The 20,216-nt window shown below is 35.5% G+C and overlaps 1 protein-coding gene across 5 annotated transcripts in view; it reads right to left on the bottom strand.

The window, feature by feature from the left end:
• The window catches only part of KHDRBS2 (KH RNA binding domain containing, signal transduction associated 2), a 618,929-nt gene that overhangs the window by 501,267 nt on the left and 97,446 nt on the right, over positions 1 to 20,216 (bottom strand). The gene's annotated exons all lie outside the window — the stretch shown is intronic.

Genomic DNA, 20,216 nt, shown 5'->3' with positions numbered 1-20,216 from the left:
GTTTTTAGTTCTGCTGCTTAGCATAGTGCATGAAAAGAGTAATTTGCTCAACAAATATTTATTAAATAAGTTAACTTACAGAGCCTGTAGATGATGATTAACTGATATAATACAAATAAAGCACTTTCTAAGAATTCAACAAAAAGCCAAGTATAATATGGTTCAGCATGTAAGAACTTACTGAATTAGTCACATAAAGAAAGTTTTTCAGGAAATAACCCGTTAAAGGTATTCATGGTTATAGAAGGATACCTATCAAAAATCTTTTCATCCATATAGACCTATGTAGTTGAACAAAGCTGTGTTCTAACCTTTTCCATCTAACATGTACTAGCACTGATTGGTAAGTGATCTATCTAACCCAACTGAACTCAATTTTTCTTTTTCTCATGTGAAGTTATACTGTCCACATCATAAATTGTTAAAAAGGATTAAATGAAATAACAGATGTGAAGCATTTAGCTCTGTGGCTGGCATGTAGTACATCTTGAATTCATAATAATCTTCCTTTCTTCACTTTAAATCCATGGCAAACCAGATCAGCACTAGGAGCAGGGGGTCTTCTTAGAAAGTCACGCAGCCAAAAGGAAACACTACATTTAACCCAGCTATGTTGCGCTGGTTCCTTTATTACCACATTCCAATCTCATGATTTGGGGGAATAAATGTCCACCTCTTCAATAATGGCCCTGATAATATTTTTGCTGCCACCATATGGTTGGTGGGAGTCGAGACAGGGATCATTCTTGAGAGTTTATTAAAAAAAAAAATTATATATATATATGTATATATATATATATGTATATAAAATATTTATTTTAAACTCTAGCATACATTGGAAGCTTGCTTGCCATGGTTTGGAAGTTGTGTTGGGTATCTGATATGCATTATCTCAATTTAATTCTTTAAAAAGAAAGAAAAGAAAACCTTGTGGGGTTGGTACTATATGTATCCCTGTGCTAGAGATGGCCACAGATCACGGATATGGGAAAGAGAGTCCCTTGGTTGCACCCATTGCTAGTAATAAGTAGTACAGTAGTATTTCTGATCAAGAGCAGTCCCATTTTTTTGTGCCTAAACACCAAACCATAATGTTCCCCTTTTTTTCTAAAAGGTGTTCCACTACAGATTGAAAATGAATTATTTTAAAAAAATATTTGATCCAAACAAACATTTTTCAAAGCACCCACATAAAAAATGTTGGTTCCTCTGTCTTCACCTATTTAGATATTTTGCTTCAATGTAAAAGCCATTTCCCCACAAGGAGTCTGTTGATCCTTTAGGGTCTAGGGCTGTGCCACAGAAATCTTTATACTCCCAGAACACAGTGAATATTTATAAGGAAGACATCAAATCAATGTGTTAATGATTTTAATTTATAGTTCTGTAAGCAACTGACAGCTCTTATCTTGTTCTTACATGGGTTCAAAAGCCAAAGATAATCCTTCTTTATAATTCATGCTTGATCTTAATTTAATCTCAATTCTCCCTGGACAAACTTCCTTTCAGCTTCACTTTGTCACCTTCATCCCCCACCCTCCCAAGAGATTTTACCTGCATCTTTTGTTACAGGGCAGCAGTAGGGAGACAGGGAGCATATGTGGACTCGGGGCTCACACCATCAAATCCTGCCTTGGCGACACACTATTGATGTAATACTGAGGTATTTAATTAATTTCTGTTAGCCTAGGTTTCCTCATCTCTAAACTGGATATAAGAACTTACTGTATCAGAACTTCCCCCTTATTCTCCCTTCATTCCCCCTTATTCCCCCCTAGTAATAGATATTACTCTCCCTTCCTTCTAGCTCAAAAAACAGATTGGGTTCACATACTGTCACATAAAACCCATCTTTTTCTACACTTCACAATCACACTCCCAGAATTAATCTTCTCTCTGGGAGTATTCCTGAAATGCTGCTTTCTTGAAAATTAAACAATAGGATTGCTTTTAGATTTAAGATCCCCTTCAGTGAGGAATAGAGCTTTCCTTAATCTTAACCAAGAAAAAGATATCTAAGAGTATAGGAAGAAAAAAATGCAGTTTAGTCTTCTCCAGGCTTGTATAATCTAAGATGGACCATGACACATATCTTGGAGGCGCAAATTAACTAAACACTGAAGGAAGTGGCAGCTAGATATTTAAGCTTTTGGGTGGTGAACTAAAGTCTCTATAAGCATAAGAAAAAGAAAGGTTATTCATGCAGGTATGTGTACATGCACACACACACACACACACACACACACACACACACACACAGACATATACACACTTTCCAATATTACTGCGTAAATAAGAAATGTCAGCAGGCTAGCCTAACTAAGATCCAGCACTGGCGTTAATCTCGAATAAAGATGGCACATAACATATGGAACAAAAATGCTGTATCTGCAGAAAGAGATATATATATTAATCACATGGGCAAAATTTTTAAAAAGAAGGGAAAAACAGATATGCCAGAATAGTGCAGTGAATATTAAGTATGTCATCTGGAGCCAACTGCCTGGGTTGAGTCTTAAATATCCATATATGGATAGGCATGTGACTAGGCAATATACTTTTCTTCTCTATAAGTTAATGTCTTCATCTGCTAAAAGGAAATAATAATGATATTTAGCACATGGGCTTATGTGAGGCTTAACTGAGATAATACAAGTAAAAAACACAGTGCCTGCCACTCAATAAGAATTCATTAACTGTTTATCCTTATGCATATTAAGACAAATTGGGTTGAGTCATTTGCTTTAGAAAAGGCATTACTTTATTTACTTAATAATCCATTGACTCTTGAGAAAATACATGATTGACATGAAGGACTCTTAGAGTGGGGTACTAGCACTCATTTAATCAAGTTATTAAAAATTTGAAAATGCAGACTTTTCGTAGGACACTGTCCAAAATGTCTTGAAGATGATGATGGAAAATCTATATTCAAATCTTGACCTGGCTAAATTCCTCTTTGTGGTTCATTTATGGCTTTACCATCTGCTTGCTCCGAGGAGACGGCTGGCATACACTGGAACAGTGTGCTCTGCGGCTGTCATTCACATACATACATCACTCCTAAGGAATGACTCAGAAGTAACTTGTGCATGACAAGTAACCTCAGGGAATAGAACTCAGATCTGAAACAAACAAACTAATATCTTCAGCCTGTTACAAGCTTTCTAAATTGCATATTTAGAGACCAAGAACACAGCAGGATAAAGCTATGGAGCTGTGGATCCACCTGATAGCATCGGAGCTGGGCCCACGTGAGGAACAGTGGTGATTATGTATGTGAATGAAGGGCTTGGAGGGGAAACCCTGGATTGTGAAACAGTATTTCACAGTTTGTAGCTTGCTCAATGGGATAAACATTAAACTTCACATTTTAAGGTCATATCTCAAGGATTAGTTTCACTCTCTTCCAAGACTTAAATTCATTACCATAAACTATGAATGAATTGAGCGTTAGGGAATAACTTGTTTAGTGTTTTAAGCAGTACATGCTGCAAAAATTCCAAATCCAAATTTGCTTGTACAATTCTAAGGCTGAGCAAATGATGAAGGTCCTGAAGGCTTATTTATTCCAAAGTAAAACCTGGTTATTAATAAAGAAAAACAAAGATGAGTACTGAGTCAAATTTTCAGAATCCATTAATATTTCATCTCAAATAGCACAGAAACACTTTCTTTTACAGGGAGCTCTGACTGGTGTTATGACAAAAAGCGTAATGCATGGCCCCCAAGATAAGAGGGAAAAAAAAAAGGAAAGAAAAGATAAGAGATGTCAGTCTTTATACTGTTTTTAAAAAAGCACAGAATAATAACTAAGCACAATGGTTTAAAAGGTTTCCCTTTTTAAGTGTGCATTTAAAGTTAAATGATATAAATATTCATTCCAATATTTATTTTTGTAAAACATGGAGAGAAAACAATAAAATATGATCAGTGTTTTCCAAGGCCATGGTTACATCTTGATGTATGGGCAAAATGGCAGAATAGCTACTGTCAAATTCACTCAACCCTCTTTCATGCCAAATTTTTCTTGTTCACTAAAAACCTAATGAAGAATATTCTTTTGCTTTTTAGAAAATGTCTGGCATAATTATACTCCGTTCTCTTGAATCATAAGTATAAGCTAAGGGAGATTCTTTTGCAACCACCAGAAGTCTTCCACCCAGACTTTGCCTAAAGTGCTGATAGTATGACTTTCAAAGGTAAGAATCTCAAACGTCTTTTCCTAGACATCCTACTTAATCATTGCACACCCGCCTCCCCTGAAGTCATGAAACAGATCTTTCTCAAGGAGTTGGGGGTACTAGAATCCTGGGCATTTGCTTTCTTTTTTTCACTAGCAGAAGCTCTTTTATCACTGGATTATCATCTTTGTACTAAAATGACCACAATACCTCCTGGACAAGACAAAATGGAGGAAGCCAAGCAAGGTACTGATGGAGCATAATGAGAGGCTGCATCAGAGAAGGCTTTGGCATGATCAAGTGCTGGTTCAGAAAATGTAGGCACAGAGGCAGAACAAATATGCTTGGGCTCCTGGGACACACCACCCAGGTGTCACTGGGCTTCTGTTCATGTTCTCTCTTGAGATCTCCCTCTTACATTTCTAGTTTCCTCTGCCTTATTTCATCTGTTGCATGACTTTCTAACCTAGATTCGAATAGAAGAAAAAAGGAATGAAAAGCTCTGAAATTATTTCACTATTTAGTGACTTTATGGGACTTCTAGCCAGATACTTCACAAATATATCAAATTTTAATTAAGAAATAGCAAATAATATAAGCCCTGCTATTTAAGCTATATATGGAAGAAAGAAGCAGGGTTCCAACGTATATGCTCTCTCAAACTCTGCTAACGTCTCTTTGTGGAAGGATTCATTTCTTAGCATTGCTTTCGTTTTTTCTATCCATCTTAAGAAGGGGAGAGAAGTCACTGCCCAAGTGGCTCAGTTGGTTGAGTGTCTGACCCTTGATTTTGGCTCAGGTCATGATCTCAGGGTTGTGAGATTGAGCCCCATGTCAGGCTCCACACTGGGCATGGAACCTGCTGAAGATTCTCTCTCTCAGTCCCTCTCCGTTTGCCCCTCCCCCTCCCTCTCGAAAAGAAAAAGTGGGAATAAAAATTAAGAGTCAATAAAGTGGTAAAAAAAAAAAAAGATCATGTAAACAAAAAAGATAAAACTGAAAAAGTAGCACAAATGATGCTGAAGAGAAGAATGTCAAGTGAAGGGTCACTGTTTTAAGAATACAAGGCCACATGCCTTTATTTAATTTAGATTTGAGTTTATAACCACACAGAGCTTTGAATTTTGAGGATCAGTCATGCACAAATATACCAAAAGACCGAAGCAATTGATGACGGGATTCAAGGAACAGTGAAACCATTCAAATCAGACAAGAAGTATCATGAAGATTGGATTCAGGCAGTGGGGAAACACTAAGGGGTTTTATGCAGAACAACATGTACAACTACTTACTCAAGATCCTTTATGAAGAATACATCAGAAGGAGGAATTCTGAATTCTGCAAAACATGTCAGCAGGCTACTGCAAAAATACATGTCAAGAATGTTGGTAGCCTAGAGGAGGAGGGGTGGGAGTGGTGCTAGAGAAATATGAATGGATTTGAACTGTGCTTAGAAGGTAAGAATGTACAGGCTCTGGCAATTATAAAGTCAAATTAAGAGTCAAAAATGATACCCAAATTTCTCTCTTCAACAAAGATGATGATGTGCCATTCACTGAAATAGGAGAAGAATAAGAACAAATTCTACTGAAAAGGGAAGTAATTTGGTTTTGATCTTGCTGAGTTTGAGCGGCCTTGGGGACATTCAGGTGAGGATGTCAACTAAGTTACTGAATAAATCTGGAAGTCAAAAAAAGATATCAGCTAAAGATTTGGACTTTAAAAGTCATTAACAAATACATTGCTCTGAGGATCATAGCAGGAGATGGAATTGCCAGGGACTGGTATAGAGCAAACATAAGGGACCTGGCCCAAGACCATAATGCATGTACCTTCTGCCTCATATGCAGACTTTAAGGCTAGTAGGTTTGGCTCTCCTCTCAACAATGGCCAGAGTAGCAAAATGCACATGCATTCATTTTATTCAACTTTATTTCTAGGCTATAATTTTTTTTTCTTTAATGTAAAATTACTATTCATATAATCTAAAACAATTTTCCTCCTATATGGTTGTTTTTAGAATGCACAGAGTAAGCTATTCCCAGATCTGTCTTCTGCAGTTTACAAAAATACAAGAGTTCACATAAGTCATTTGCAAGAAGAATGGAAATAGGGGGAAAGTGATAGTTTCTGCATAATCTTTCCATTTTTGTGAAAATTGGAGTGTTCTATCCCACTGGTGTGTCTTGGGGGAAAAAATCGCATCATAATTTCGGAGTACATAATGGGCTCACTCCTTTATCACACGTGTGAAATGCAGTTGTAGCAATTTCTCTGTCTAGTTAGACAACATATTGTCTGGCAGCAGAATTGTGTATGTTAACTTAATGCATTTCCCCCACACAGTTTCCAGTGTGTAGTCAGAAACAATTCTATCCATACCAGAAATATAAAAGGTTCTTAGTAATGCAATCAATCCAATTATATCTGATAGCTTAGGTACAGAATCACTGTGTGTAAAGAAGCTTTTAATAATTTCAAACCATCTGTGATGCAAACATAAAAATGATAAACATGTGAAAAATGTTCCCCAAGTTCCACAAAACTATGTACATTTTTGTGTGTCTTGTACCATTTACTTTTTATCAACTGAGAAGTTACATTTTAACAGTCAATTTCATAGAGAATTTTTGAGGACTACATTAAGTCTTACAATAAAATATTTCTTTGACTAATTCATTAGATTTAGATTGACCTAAAGCAAAATGGAGTAATAGGTTGATTACATGATCAAATGTTGGTAACAAAGTCAACTGCATAGTTAGTATGAAACTATAAAATCAAAAATTATGTGAAGACTTTGAAACTAGATCCCAGCAGATAACCAAACTATCAAAAGTGCTCATTAACTTGCGTTTTTTCTTAATTTGATGAAAATTCAGAAGGGCATTGACCATTTCAGAAATTTAATTTTCCTCATTACAACTTTACCTTAACATTTAAATTCTATTTTGGACCTAACATTAGTATTCTACCTGAATTACAACAAATAAGAGTACAGAAAAGAAAATACTCTCCTCAGCTTTTTGCTAGATTCTACTGCTCAAATTATAAAACAAAAAAAGTATGTCATTAGGTTTTTCTGGCAATGAGAGTTATGCCTCTAAAAAGTTAATTCTGTAGCTTTTTATGACACCATAAAATTAATAATTTTTCCATTACGTTAAGTATAATGCCTTACTCTAAAAGAAGAAAATAAAAGTGACGCAAGCTAAGCCCATGGGTTATGATTTCTAATTTCACATTACACGGGCTTTCATATAAATGAAGCAGTTATTCTTGGCACAAGTGATAACGAAAAGTTCTGTGAAACTTCAATATTTGTTGGTTAACAGATATCCAAGTAAGTGAAACACAAAACATTTCACTCTCACTTAGTTAGTACACATAGTTAAAAATAAACTAGCAGCAGCATCAGTTTCTACCTCTAAGAGATGTGTCTTCCGATGGGAACATAGGAAGTAAACAAAATACACTGTCAAGAGTTTGTACTCATATTTTAACACAAACTGGTGTACACAATGAGTCACAGATTTAATTTGTAAAACTTCAATTATAGCAACATAGTTACATAAACTTCATTTCATAATTTAATGTCATATGCCAAATATTCATTTTTAATGAATGAATGTCAATCTATAACAGTTCACAAATTTAAATCTCAAATTCTAAACATTTGAACAAGGAGGTGGAGACAATATGTGAGCAATGCTTTACAGTTCTATTTAAATAAATAAGGATAAAATTTAGTTTGTAAATGAACATTGTAGATTTTCAAGACAACATTTATGCACAAGTTTTCTTCTCTTCTTCAATCTGATTAAGTGTCTATGTGACTTTTAAACAGTTTAATTATCTCTGCATCAAATTTTTTAAGATTTTATTTATTCATTTGACAGAGAAAGGAGGGAGAGAGCAAGAGAGCACAACCAGGGGGAGCTGCACAGGAGAAGCAGATCCCCCAGGGAGCAGTTAGTCTGATGCGGGGCTCAATCCCAGGACCCTGAGATCATGACTGAGCTGAAGGCAGACGCTTAATCGACTGAGCCACCCACGCGCCCATGTGCCTTAATTTCTTTCTCTGTATAGTACATATTCCACAGAGACACTAAGTGGATTAAATCAGGTAGTACTATAAAATCACAGATAAAATTGCTTGATACACAGTAGTCAACAAATAAAGCTTTTATTACCCTCAATTTAATCATTATCCCCTTTCATTCACTTTCTCCCTATTTTTATGAATGTCTTAATGCCTCCCTTTCAGAAATGGTATTACAGAATTCTCAGGGAAAAATTCCAATTATCTGTGTCACACACATACAGAGCCTGTTACAGAGTAGATGCTCCCCCACCAAAAAGATTGTTACTGAGTGGAAAAAAAGAGAAGAAACTAATTTTTACTTAGTGATGATACTTGTGCAAGCTTACACCATGTACTGATACAAGCCAAATATATAGATATATTCTCAAGCATCCTGGGTGAAACTTCATGGCATATCATTATAGTCATGTTGCAGCTGAAAAACACTGAGGACGAAGGTGTTTATGGAACTTTCCACTGCCATAGCTGAATGAAGGTGGAGCTGTGACTCACACTTAGTTAGGTCTATCTGGTCCAAATTCTATTATTTTCCCAGTACATTATACTGCCTCTTCACAGCTCTCTTTAGCCTCTCAAAAATGCTACATCTTAATATATTCTTACAGATTTCTTTCCAGAAACAAAGAGGGCAGACCTAAAAATTACCAGGTTGCAAAAACCTCCATATAAAGTAAAGCTTCTCTATTGAGAGGACTTGACAGTAAAATAAACATTCCTCTGATCTTTGCTCCTCTCAACCCTACATTCCAAGTAATACCCTATCCCTCCTTCTCTTACCTGCTATGTTTGTTTGTTTGTTTTCAAATAAGGCCTATTTTCTCATATCTCTGTCTCCTTTTCATTCTGTATCAGTCTCTTAAGTTTAAAGGGAAACTTTTAAAGACAATCTGACCTCAGGTTTATATTTAAACTAATAAAGTCCCCAAGCTTTAGGATCTATCCCAGTACAAAGCCAGATTGGGACAATTGTTTAAAACTACTACAAGACATCCTGAGATCCATGAAGGCATCTTTTTAATTTTCACATTTACAAGTAAAATTCCAAGTGACCGCCATACAGATTCAATAAATATCTCCTGAATGAATGAATGAATGAACTGAAATTAATATTCAGAATTATGATATGGAAGCCTCGTAGGCTCTTTTGAAAAAAGTCAAATGATGTTCAATATACTGCACTTACTAAAAATGGATAAATAATAAAACTGTAACATGATATTCAGAAATGACTTGAAATTAGTTTCTGAGTTAACCTTTAACTTCATTTTAACTAGAAAACTTGGTTAAGTAAAATAACCAATTATCTAGGCATTAGACTTGAGTAAAATTTTCACTCTTATTGCCTTCTTCTTGTACTTGGGTTCTCTCTGGCAAGATTAGAACAGCACTGGGGCTTCAATGAAGACAGCAATACTGGGGTCTCCTTGAGAGAAACTGTGATGTCACTCCTACAAGTGTGATAGGTCCCCTGAAAATTCTGTAAGAAGAGGCAAGAGGGGAGAATAGGGAGATCCTTGTTCTGGGTCAGTTGTATTTCCTCCAGAGAGAGTGTCCTAGAAAAGAGGCTATGGAGTTATACTACATTCATTCAGCAATTATTTATAAACCACCTAATTATGTGCTAGGCATTATTCTATGTGATAGGGATACATGATTGATCGAGAAAGACAAGGAGACTTGGCATTTTTTTGTTTACATACAAATGTGGAGAAACCATAAAAATATCAAGTAAATTACAAAGTCCATTAGAAGGTGATACCTGCTATAGAAAAAAGAAAAACTAGAGAAGGATAAAGGGATTATGAGTACTTGCATTGGGATAGATGAAGGAACTAGTAGACACATAGAGGCTGAAACCATCAGAGTAATCCAGGTAAAAGAAAATGATGACTTGTGCTAGGGAAGTAATGGTGGAAGTGGTGAGAGCTATTTGATTCTTTATGTATTCTGAAGATAAGACTCCCAGATTTTCCTGACAGGTTGGATAGGATGTGTGGGAGCAAGAAAGGCATCAAGGAGGGTCCATGGCTTCTGTTCTGACCAAATAAAAGGATGGTACTGCCAACCAGTGAGACACGTGGGGTCAGAAGAATATCATTTGAATATGAGATGTCTAGACATCTACATGGTGATGTCAAGTAGATGGCTCCATGTATCTAAGTCTTGAGCACAGGTCTTGGCTGGATCATCAGTTTATAGGGTATGTAAAGCCATGTCATAGGTGAGATGACCAAGGGAGTATGAATGTACATAGAGAAGAGGACCATGGTGAATTCCTGGGAAACTTCCACATTAAGTTGTGGAAGAGGAGAAAGAGCAGGCGGCTGAGAAATGAAACCAGTTTTATAACAGGAGATAAAAATAAATCTGGTGTCCAGAAGCCAAAAAAGACAGTCTATCAGTGATACTTCAATTAAGACCGTGATTCAAGTGTTTTAAGTGAGATTTTTTTTATGATGCAGAAGGCAGAACCAGGACTAATGGCAACTTACAAGGATAAAAATCATATTTCAATGAGGAAAAAAAATTTGAACAGCAACATCTATTCATTATTAGATCCAGCTGTTTTATAATATATTGAACTTTCTTTTTAATCACTAGAGGTATTCACAGACAGGCTGATGAGTATCACAGATATTCTAGAAATGATTCCTAATTGGGTAGATTAGACCATACGACCTATGAGATACACTCCAACTAATGAGTCTATTATTTCTGCCTCACTTAACACCAGAGGAGAAATACATCTGCTTTTCCATCTGTGGGCCTTTGCAATCTGAGCAGTCTGTGTCCAGAGTTATCTCAATGCCTCTTCGTATTATAAAAAAGTGAATTATAACAATGGTTTAATGCAAAGAAGAGAAGCTTCAGTACAAACACACATGAATTTCAATGTTAATACTATCACTAATACATTGCGTGGCTTTATGAAAGTTCCTTAAATATTTTTAAACTTGGTTTCTTCTTCAGAACTTTTATAGTATTCTTGAAGGAATAAAATAGCTCACAGTGTTTGATATGCACTGGATTCTTAAAAAAAAAAATCTTAATTCTCTAAGTGGGAGGTCCCAGATTTAAAGACTATTTTCATGTTTTAAAGTTAGCTGCTCCTGCAAACTTGAGTTCTAGAACACAAACTTGAGTTCATTTAAGCAACATACTTACTGATAAACCAGAAAAAGAAATATATGATTTTTTCATCAAGACAAAATTTTTATTTGGTTTTGAAGATCATAATAAATTTTGAGGAGTCATGTTTGGAGTCAAATTTTCTACTGTACGTTTCAAGATGTCATTCGCTTACATTATAATAATTGAAACATATTCTTTAAAGAATTTTTTGTATCACTACCTATTCATTTGACAGAGAGAGAGTGAGAGAGTGCAAGCACAAGCAGGGGGAGTGGCAGGCAGAGGGAGAGGGAGAAGCAGGCTATCCAGGGAGCAGGGAGCACGATGCGGGTCCAACCCAGGACTCTGGGATCATGACCTGAGCTAAAGGCAGACACTTAACCAACTGAGCCACCCAGGCGCCACTAATTGAAATATACTCTAATTTCACAAGAAGTTGTGAAATTAGAGGAGCTGGATATAAATCCTGAATTGGTCATTTCCTAGTAATGTGATTTTGGCAAATAAGTTCCTCTAAGTCTCAGTTTCCTTGTCTATAAGATGGGAAGGAATGAATTATTAAAATTTTTACAATGAGTTAACATATGTAAAAACTACAAAATAAAGTGTTTGATTTATTAAAAAAAAGTCAATAATCCTTGTTTTTTATTATTTGTTCCTCTGTTCTAGGAAAAAATTCTAAACAGAATTGTTTCTATTTTAATATGTTGTCATTAGCTCAAACTATTTTTAAAATATCTTTATTAAGAAAATAACATATTAACACTAATTCAAACAGCACAACCAGACTGCAGTAAAAAAGGGCCTCCTTCCTTTTACTTATAATCTAGCATCATATATATATATATATATATATACATACACACAAATATAAATGTAAATATATTCCTTTTATACTCGAGGAATAAATTATCATCTTTTGTACTTTCACTTAACAGTATATATGTTTACAAATATATAATTTTTTTTAAAGATTATTTATTTGACAGACAGAAATCACAAGTAGGCAGAGAGGCAGACAGAGAGAGAGGAGGAAGCAGGCTCCCTGCCAAGCAGAGAGCCCGATGTGGGACTTGATCCCAGGACCCTGGGATCATGACCTGAGCCAAAGGCAGAGGCTCAACCCCCTGAGCCCCCCAGGTGCCCCCAAATATATAATTCTTAAATAAATTGCTAGATATCCAACTGCTTCTGAAAGTCTGTGCCTTTGTGATTTTCACTGATTTTGCAAAACTGCTTCTCCAAATGGCTGAATCTCAATGTTCTGAACAACAGGTTATTGAGTATTTTTTTCCCCATACCCTAACATCATTTTTGGTTATAATCAAACTTATCAGTCTGATAGAAAACAGAATCATTTCAATGAAACAGTACGTGTGTGATAGCTATCTGTTGGTATCATCAACTTCTTGTGCAATTAGAAAAACTGAGTCCCTTACATATGAAGGAAAATGAACATTCTGTCATTTTTTTTTTCAAATATTTCTCAAATAGTTATACCAGTTTGGCATTTTAATTGTGATCTTTAATTTTGGTAATCATCATTATCATTTTTGCTTGTACAGAAGTTTAATGTCATAAAATATTTTAATTGTTGACTTATGGCTTTAATATTTTTCCATCTGTCTTAGAAACCCATTAAATAAATTTCCCATAATATTCTGGGTTTTTTCTTTGCATTTAATCTTAGACCAGTTGAGATTGATGTTGGTAGAAAAGATGAGCTAGAGATTTAGTCTTTCTTTTCTTTTGCCTCTAAATGCTTCACTAGTTATTTTTCCAATATTTATTGAATAAAGGATTTTTTCACTCTGATTACAAATATATACGTACTATAGAATATATGTCCACATTTCATGAGGGATGAGAAATCTGTTTTATCAATTTTGATCCTATCAAGTTTGATCCTATTATAAAATTTTATCATGTTTGATCCTATTTTAAAATTCATTAAATTTTTAAAAGTATGTTTAAATACTCAACCACTCTTACATCCCTGAAATAAAATACACTTGGGTGTAATTTATTCTGCTTGTAATGTGCATTTAAATACATTTGCTGGTATTTTTGTGACATTATTTTTTATTATGATACATTTATATAACATAAAATTTACTATTTTAACTATTTTTTAAAAAAGATTTTATTTATTTATTTGACAGAGATCACAAATAGGCAGAGAGGCAGGCAGAGAGAGAGGGGAGGAAGCAGGCTCCCTGCTGAGCAGAGAGCCTGATGCAGGGCTCAATCCCAGGACCCTGGGACCATGACCTGAGCCGAAGGCAGAGGCTTTAACCCACTGAGCCACCCAGGCTCCCCTATTTTAACTATTTTTAAATGTGCAATTCAGTGGCATTAAGTACATTCACAGTGTTGTGCAACCATCACCACATCCATTTCCAGAACTTTTTCATCATCCCAAAGACAAATTTTGTATCCATTAAACAGTAACTCTTCATTTTCCCCCTCCACCGCCCCTGGTAACACCTATTCCACTTTCCACGTGTATTAATTTGCTAGTTCTAAGTACCTCATATAAGTGGAATCATATAGTATTTATTCTGTGTCTGGATTATTTTACTTAGCATGTTTTCAGTGTTCATCCAAGTTATAACAGGTATCTGAATTTCATTGCTCTTTAAAGTTGGATAATATTCTGTTGTACACACACACACACACACACACCACATTTTGTTTATCCATTTAGCTTCTGAGGATATTTGGATTGTTTCTGCTTCTCGGCTATCGTAAATAACGAGGCTATGAACACTGGCACACAACATTTGGTAATGTCTTAAAGCTCCTGCATTGATATTCAAACTCAATTCTTACAATGTTTTATTTTTTGTGATATCCTTGTGAAATCCATATATATTTAAGGAAATTACTTATAAAATGACAGAAATCTAAATTGTGTTACATAATTTTTTAAAGATTTTATTTACTTATTTGACACAGAGAGAGAGAGAGATCACAAGTAGGCAGAGAGGGGGTGGGGGAAGCAGGTTCCCTGCTGAGCAGAGAGCTTGATGTAGGGCTTGATCCCAGGACCCAGAGATCATGACCTGAGCCGAAGGCAGAGGCTTATAACCCACTGAGCCACCCAGGAGCCCCATGTGCTACACAAATTAAACAATCACTTAAATTTGAGAAAGCAAATAAAAGTCGCAATTTTTCTGCATGGATCTAAATTTCTTTCAAAAAGTGTTTACAGTCAGGTTCTAACTTCGTACTACACAAGTTAACAGTAATCCCTTATCTAGCTGTTTGGTGGTGGGCAGGATGCATTCATGTTTACTTTCTGTATCCTTTCCAGAGAAAGTTTGTTTTTCTGTGAATTTCAACATATAGAGTGTTTGATTTCACATCAAATTCACTTGCTTCCATATGTCAATAACTCCTTCAAAACCAATAATAATATGGGAATCCATTAGACTGCTAATGTAGTACCTCTTGATTTTAAGTGATCTTTTTCTCTAGTCCTTTAAAGATCTATCTATATGAGAAGCCACTTCTACTGCGACAATGAAAGAAATGACAGAAGAGTCATCTGTGTTCTATGGGTGCAGAGAAACTCACTGAAGGCTCGCTGAATTAAACAAATGAACAAGGAAGCGAATGAAGAATGGTAAGATTATAGAGAGGGTCGTGAGGTGGAAGATCTTTTCATTCTCCAGGAGCCCTTGAGTCAGGATATAGGTTTACACATATTTCAAAAGGCACTTGCATTTTAATGATCCTTCTGAAGTAGTTTTTAGTTTTCCAGTTGAGGGTAAATGTGAAATAACCTGGCAGAAAGGAAAAAACAGACGAAAACAGACTAATGATCCTCTAAGAAATCTAGACATAGAAAGGAGAGATTATTTCAAGAAATATGAGGACATATTTTGTGAGGCTGTGCTGAACCCATTAAAAAGGATGTGGAGAGAAGAACATGATTCAGGATTAGGAACACACGGATCAGTGTAACACAGAGATGAAAAAAACTTTAAGTACCAAATGGAAAATAATATTGAAATACATGGGATGTACATTAGTTAAAAGAAAGAGTTATTGGAAAAGACGAGGACTAGACATAATATCACTGCAAATTTCTAAATTTTTCAAAAAACAGAGTTATTTCAGGTGCCATTCTACTAGAGAGAATGCAGTCCATAGCATTTTGGAACGTTTTTCTTTTTCATAGAAAATGTGAATCTGAGTGTCATGTTATTTTCCAATTGAGATTTACATTCACAGGTGAGAGACTAGGCAACTGATATGAATGAAATTGAAATCACGAAGCCCGCATCAAATCCTCTCTTCCATTTCCTTTAGAAAAGTAAAAAAGCAATGCGATGCAATAGTCTGTCTAATAAAGATAAAACAGGTTTAAGATGTAAGCTACGGAGTGGCTTTTGGAAAACCACATTGCTTAGAAAAATACAGAGGTGTTTCCCAGATTGTAGGAGGTGATATTGGCTTTGATATTCATAGTTTCCACAGCTAGTAACGCTGGGTTACCTCTTCTTAAAGTTATCTGATAATTACTTATTAAGTTAGAAAAAATAACACTCATCAAGAATTGGGATTTGGGTTTCATCTTTTGGAGCACAAAGAAAGAAACAAGCTCTGTGAGAAGACATGCCAGGTTTCAGAGACTGGTTCCAGTCAGGCACAAAGGCAGCCCCTCTCTCTGGGACTGAGCAGGGTAACCAAAATATAGGGCAAGTGTGGTGCTTTTGAACATCTTTTGGAACTTTAATTTTCTGCATTAATCTACATAAGGAATTGATTTGAAAAGCAGCACTCAGTAATGTAGCTGCGTTTGATCTTAAAAGGGGCCAAATTTGGGGCCGATTTACACTCCTGGCGATCTACTGCTTTAAAAAGTTGGCAGCAACTCAAGTTGGGAAATAAAAAGTGGGCCTCGAGGCAAAATTAATTGAAGGAAAGGTCTGATGCATTTCAGAGGATTCTGAAGGCAACATCAAAAGATATTTTTAAAAGGCGTTGAGAGGTTCGATTGCCCAGGTGGCCAAATAGGTATAGTTGCAAGCAACCAGCATATCCCATCCACTCATGGCCCACGCTTGTGAGACGCTGTCCTTTTGCATGTCTAGCAGTAATAAAAGAGAATACAGCCTTAGCCACTTACATGTATCTTTGTTTCTTAGGTCCTATAAGGCACTTGTTGGTGGAGGACCATGAAATCATGTTATTTTTCTTACTTCCAAGGATAAATATTGTCTTCATACCAAATTTGTACCCTAGCTACAGTTCTATTCTTTTCTTGGATATGTCATATAGCTCTGCATGTCAACACTAAATCGTAACGCAATCTTTGGAGACATTTTAAATAGTGATGAAACTCAATCTGTGTTTTTCCAATACAATAAACAACTGGATGCAAGAAGGCATGGCCAAGCTTACTTGGACCGAGTTTATAGACAACTTGTTATGAGTTATGACCACTGCTTGCCCGACAGGGACTATAAAATGATTCAAATATGCACACCAGTTGGAAATGGTAAAATTTTTAAAAAATAAGTGTGTATTAGACTATGGAATATAGTATGTATGGATTTAGGGAGAAAGAATTCACATTAACGACAGTGAGTTTTCTGCCTAAATCTCTCCAGGATCTTCTATGTGAGTCTCTTAGGATTACAGAGGGACATACTGCCACATGTTGTCTCCTTGGAGACTTGACTATCAAGAAATAATTGCACCGATTCTGAAACATCTGCGAATGTTAACAATAGATGTGTATAGTCTATTTCTTGACTAATCCTGTTGCAAACAAAAATATTAAAAACAAATAAGAAAAGCTGTTTATTATAATAATTTGATATGACATATTTTTCCCCAAATTGAGTGATTAAACGTAAAGCAGGAGAGCTAGATAAATCATTCTTAAAGTGTTTGACAGTGTTTTTATATTTTCTGTAATTCAAAATCTTTTTTTTTTTTTAAAGATTTTATTTTTTATTTATTTGTCAGAGAGAGAGAGGGAGAGAGAGCAAGCACAGGCAGACAGAATGGCAGGCAGAGGCAGAGGGAGAAGCAGGCTCCCTGATGAGCAAGGAGCCCAATGTGGGACTCGATCCCAGGACGCCGGGATCATGACCTGAGCTGAAGGCAGCTGCTTAACCAACTGAGCCACCCAGGCGTCCCTGTAATTCAAAATCTTAAATGTCTTTCAATTCCTTGTGTTACTCAATTAAGTCAGCAAATTAACTTGATATTGGAGACTAACTGAAGTCCAATCTATCCAAAAAGGTCATGTAGTAAAGTCAGGATAAGGTCATTTCCTCAAGAAGTCCCATAGTTATTTATTGCCCTTTGTTGGAGGGGACTGTGTCATTCCCACACTAATTACCAGATCAAACAGACAGCAGGCATCAAGGGGAGAGAGGGCTCTGAGAGAAGTTGTGAAAAGTGGGTCTTTCTCCAATGTACCCCCCTGAGGGATAAATCACTTTTTATTATAAAAGATTAAACTTTAAATCCATAAATACTGTTGTGCTCTGCTCAACAGTTCACAGCATCACACCACACCACATACTTTACAGCTCCCAAAAGTCCATCCAATACGGCTCAAGCACAGTGACTGTAATCTTAACCCCACCGCTATTTTTGTGAGAGGTGGGCAATAATTACTCAGCAGGAGGGAATCACCAGTTTTGAAATAAAATACGGTTTTCAGAATGTTGGTTTTAATTTGCTATACTCTAAAAGCAAACGAAAACAAATGTAGGTCAGCTTGATAGATGATTCCGTTCCGTTCCGTTTCTCAGTACCTTTTTCTGTAAAAGGGCTCTAAGACTTCTCTCACTATGATAACTGGATGTATGAAATGCACATCCCTTTAGAAATAATTTAAAGTGATTTAGCATTCTTTTCATCAATTAAAAATGGCAAATTTTCTAAGGCATAAATTGTTACTTGATAATATTCCATAAAAGTCCTAATCATTAGGAACTCTCATTCCTCACATTCTTCCATATTTTACATGAATAAGTAATAAAAAATGTGAGCATTACCGGTCAAGTTAAAAATGTAGTGGGTCCCCCAAAAGTGAAGAATCTACACTAACAGCAACCTCGCTATTTCCATCTGCAATGAAGATATGTCTTTGAGTAATTCTTGATTTCCCAGTTACCTCATTTGGAAAATAGAAGTTTTATATATTCTGTGATTTCGAAAATTAGTCCCAGCTTAAACATTCTGCGATTCTAAATATTCAAGCAGGTACAATAACTTGCTAGTGAGATATGGTCTGTTTTAATACAAATAGGCAGTTTTGTTATTTGATCATCTTCCCATAAATTGTGAAATTAAATCTCACACAAAAATTAGACACTATACAGTGTTCTTGTTTCAATATTCATCATTACGCATCAAATACAGACTACGGCAATCTTCACTATAAAATTACTCATGCTGGGGCGCCTGGGTGGCTCAGTGGGTTAAAGCCTCTGCCTTCGGCTTAGGTCATGATCCTAGGGTCCTGGGATCGAGCCCCACATGGGGCTCTCTGCTCAGCAGGAATCCTGCTTTCTCCTCTCTCTCTCTGCCTGCCTCTCTGCCTACTTGTGATCTCTGTCAAATAAACAAATAAAATCTTTAAAAAAAAAAAAAATCACTCATGCTGTCACTTGAAGAGCCACCAGGACTTGAAATGCCTTTCACACCTGGCCAACCTGAGTTGGTCAGAGATACAGAGCTGCATTTTATTGAAAAAGAGATATTGAGTCTGTCATTGGTTTTCCCATATCCAGAGAATAGACAACTGTTCTTCTGAGAAACAGTATCAAGCTATATAAATATTTAAATAGATGACTTAGCGAGAGAATCTTGTACTTCATAATGGATTAATCAAATTCCTTTAAAAAGACATTTTTCTTCATACCTGCATTTCTCCCACATTTCATTACTAAGTAAACATTTTCATGTACATTTCTTTGCCTAATTTAATATTCATAAACACATGCTTATGAAATAAATTAAAAAATTTAATTGTAAAATATAAATCTACTGAATGCACCTTTCTTGCAATAGAGTAAATCTAGCTTAAAAAAAAAAAAAAAACCCACGAAAAACGAAACAGTTGCATGCCCAAAAACCTCATCTGAAAGTTAAATTTTATGGTTTGGTGGGCTGTAACAATTTATTCCTATTTGAAATAATTATAAACACCACATTCTACTTAATAATATTTACTAAAATTTATCATATTAGAAGACAATTGGTAAACTACAGCATTTATTTCTGTAATTTTTATTATTAGGATAATTACATGGTCCTTGTTTCAAATTCATTCTTCAGAAAGTAAATTACCAGCTTAAATCTGAGTTTCCATTGTTAGCATACTTAATTTATTTAAAAAAGGAACTCCGTTTACCCATTGGAATCTGTGAGTATAAGTGATGAAACCTTGCCACTGAATGCTATGTCTTGATTCTGGTGATAGAAATCTTGTAGGAAAAGCAAATGCCTAGTGAAAAAGTACTCTCAAGAGAACAGTATGATAATTATTTTTATAAATCAACCCGGACTACAGAAGACTAGAGGTTATAATCTAAGGATCTAGTACAGACTAGATTACTTTCCTGGTTATAATAATTTCCTGTGGATTGGCTAATGCTGTATATTTGGTATCATTACTTCTATTCTTTTTTATAGTAGGAATATATATTGTAACATGAACCAAAACATAATCAAGTGAGTATGTATATTTGGACAAACTGTTGAACAATTTACATGTTAAATAATAATTAAATATCTATTTATGCTTCCCATATTCATGGAAT

This window comes from Lutra lutra, chromosome 6 (genome assembly GCF_902655055.1).
Source record: "Lutra lutra chromosome 6, mLutLut1.2, whole genome shotgun sequence".
Classification (NCBI taxonomy): domain Eukaryota; kingdom Metazoa; phylum Chordata; class Mammalia; order Carnivora; family Mustelidae; genus Lutra; species Lutra lutra.
Note: the sequence above shows the minus strand (reverse complement) of the source record. Positions and strands in the feature narration are given on the sequence as shown.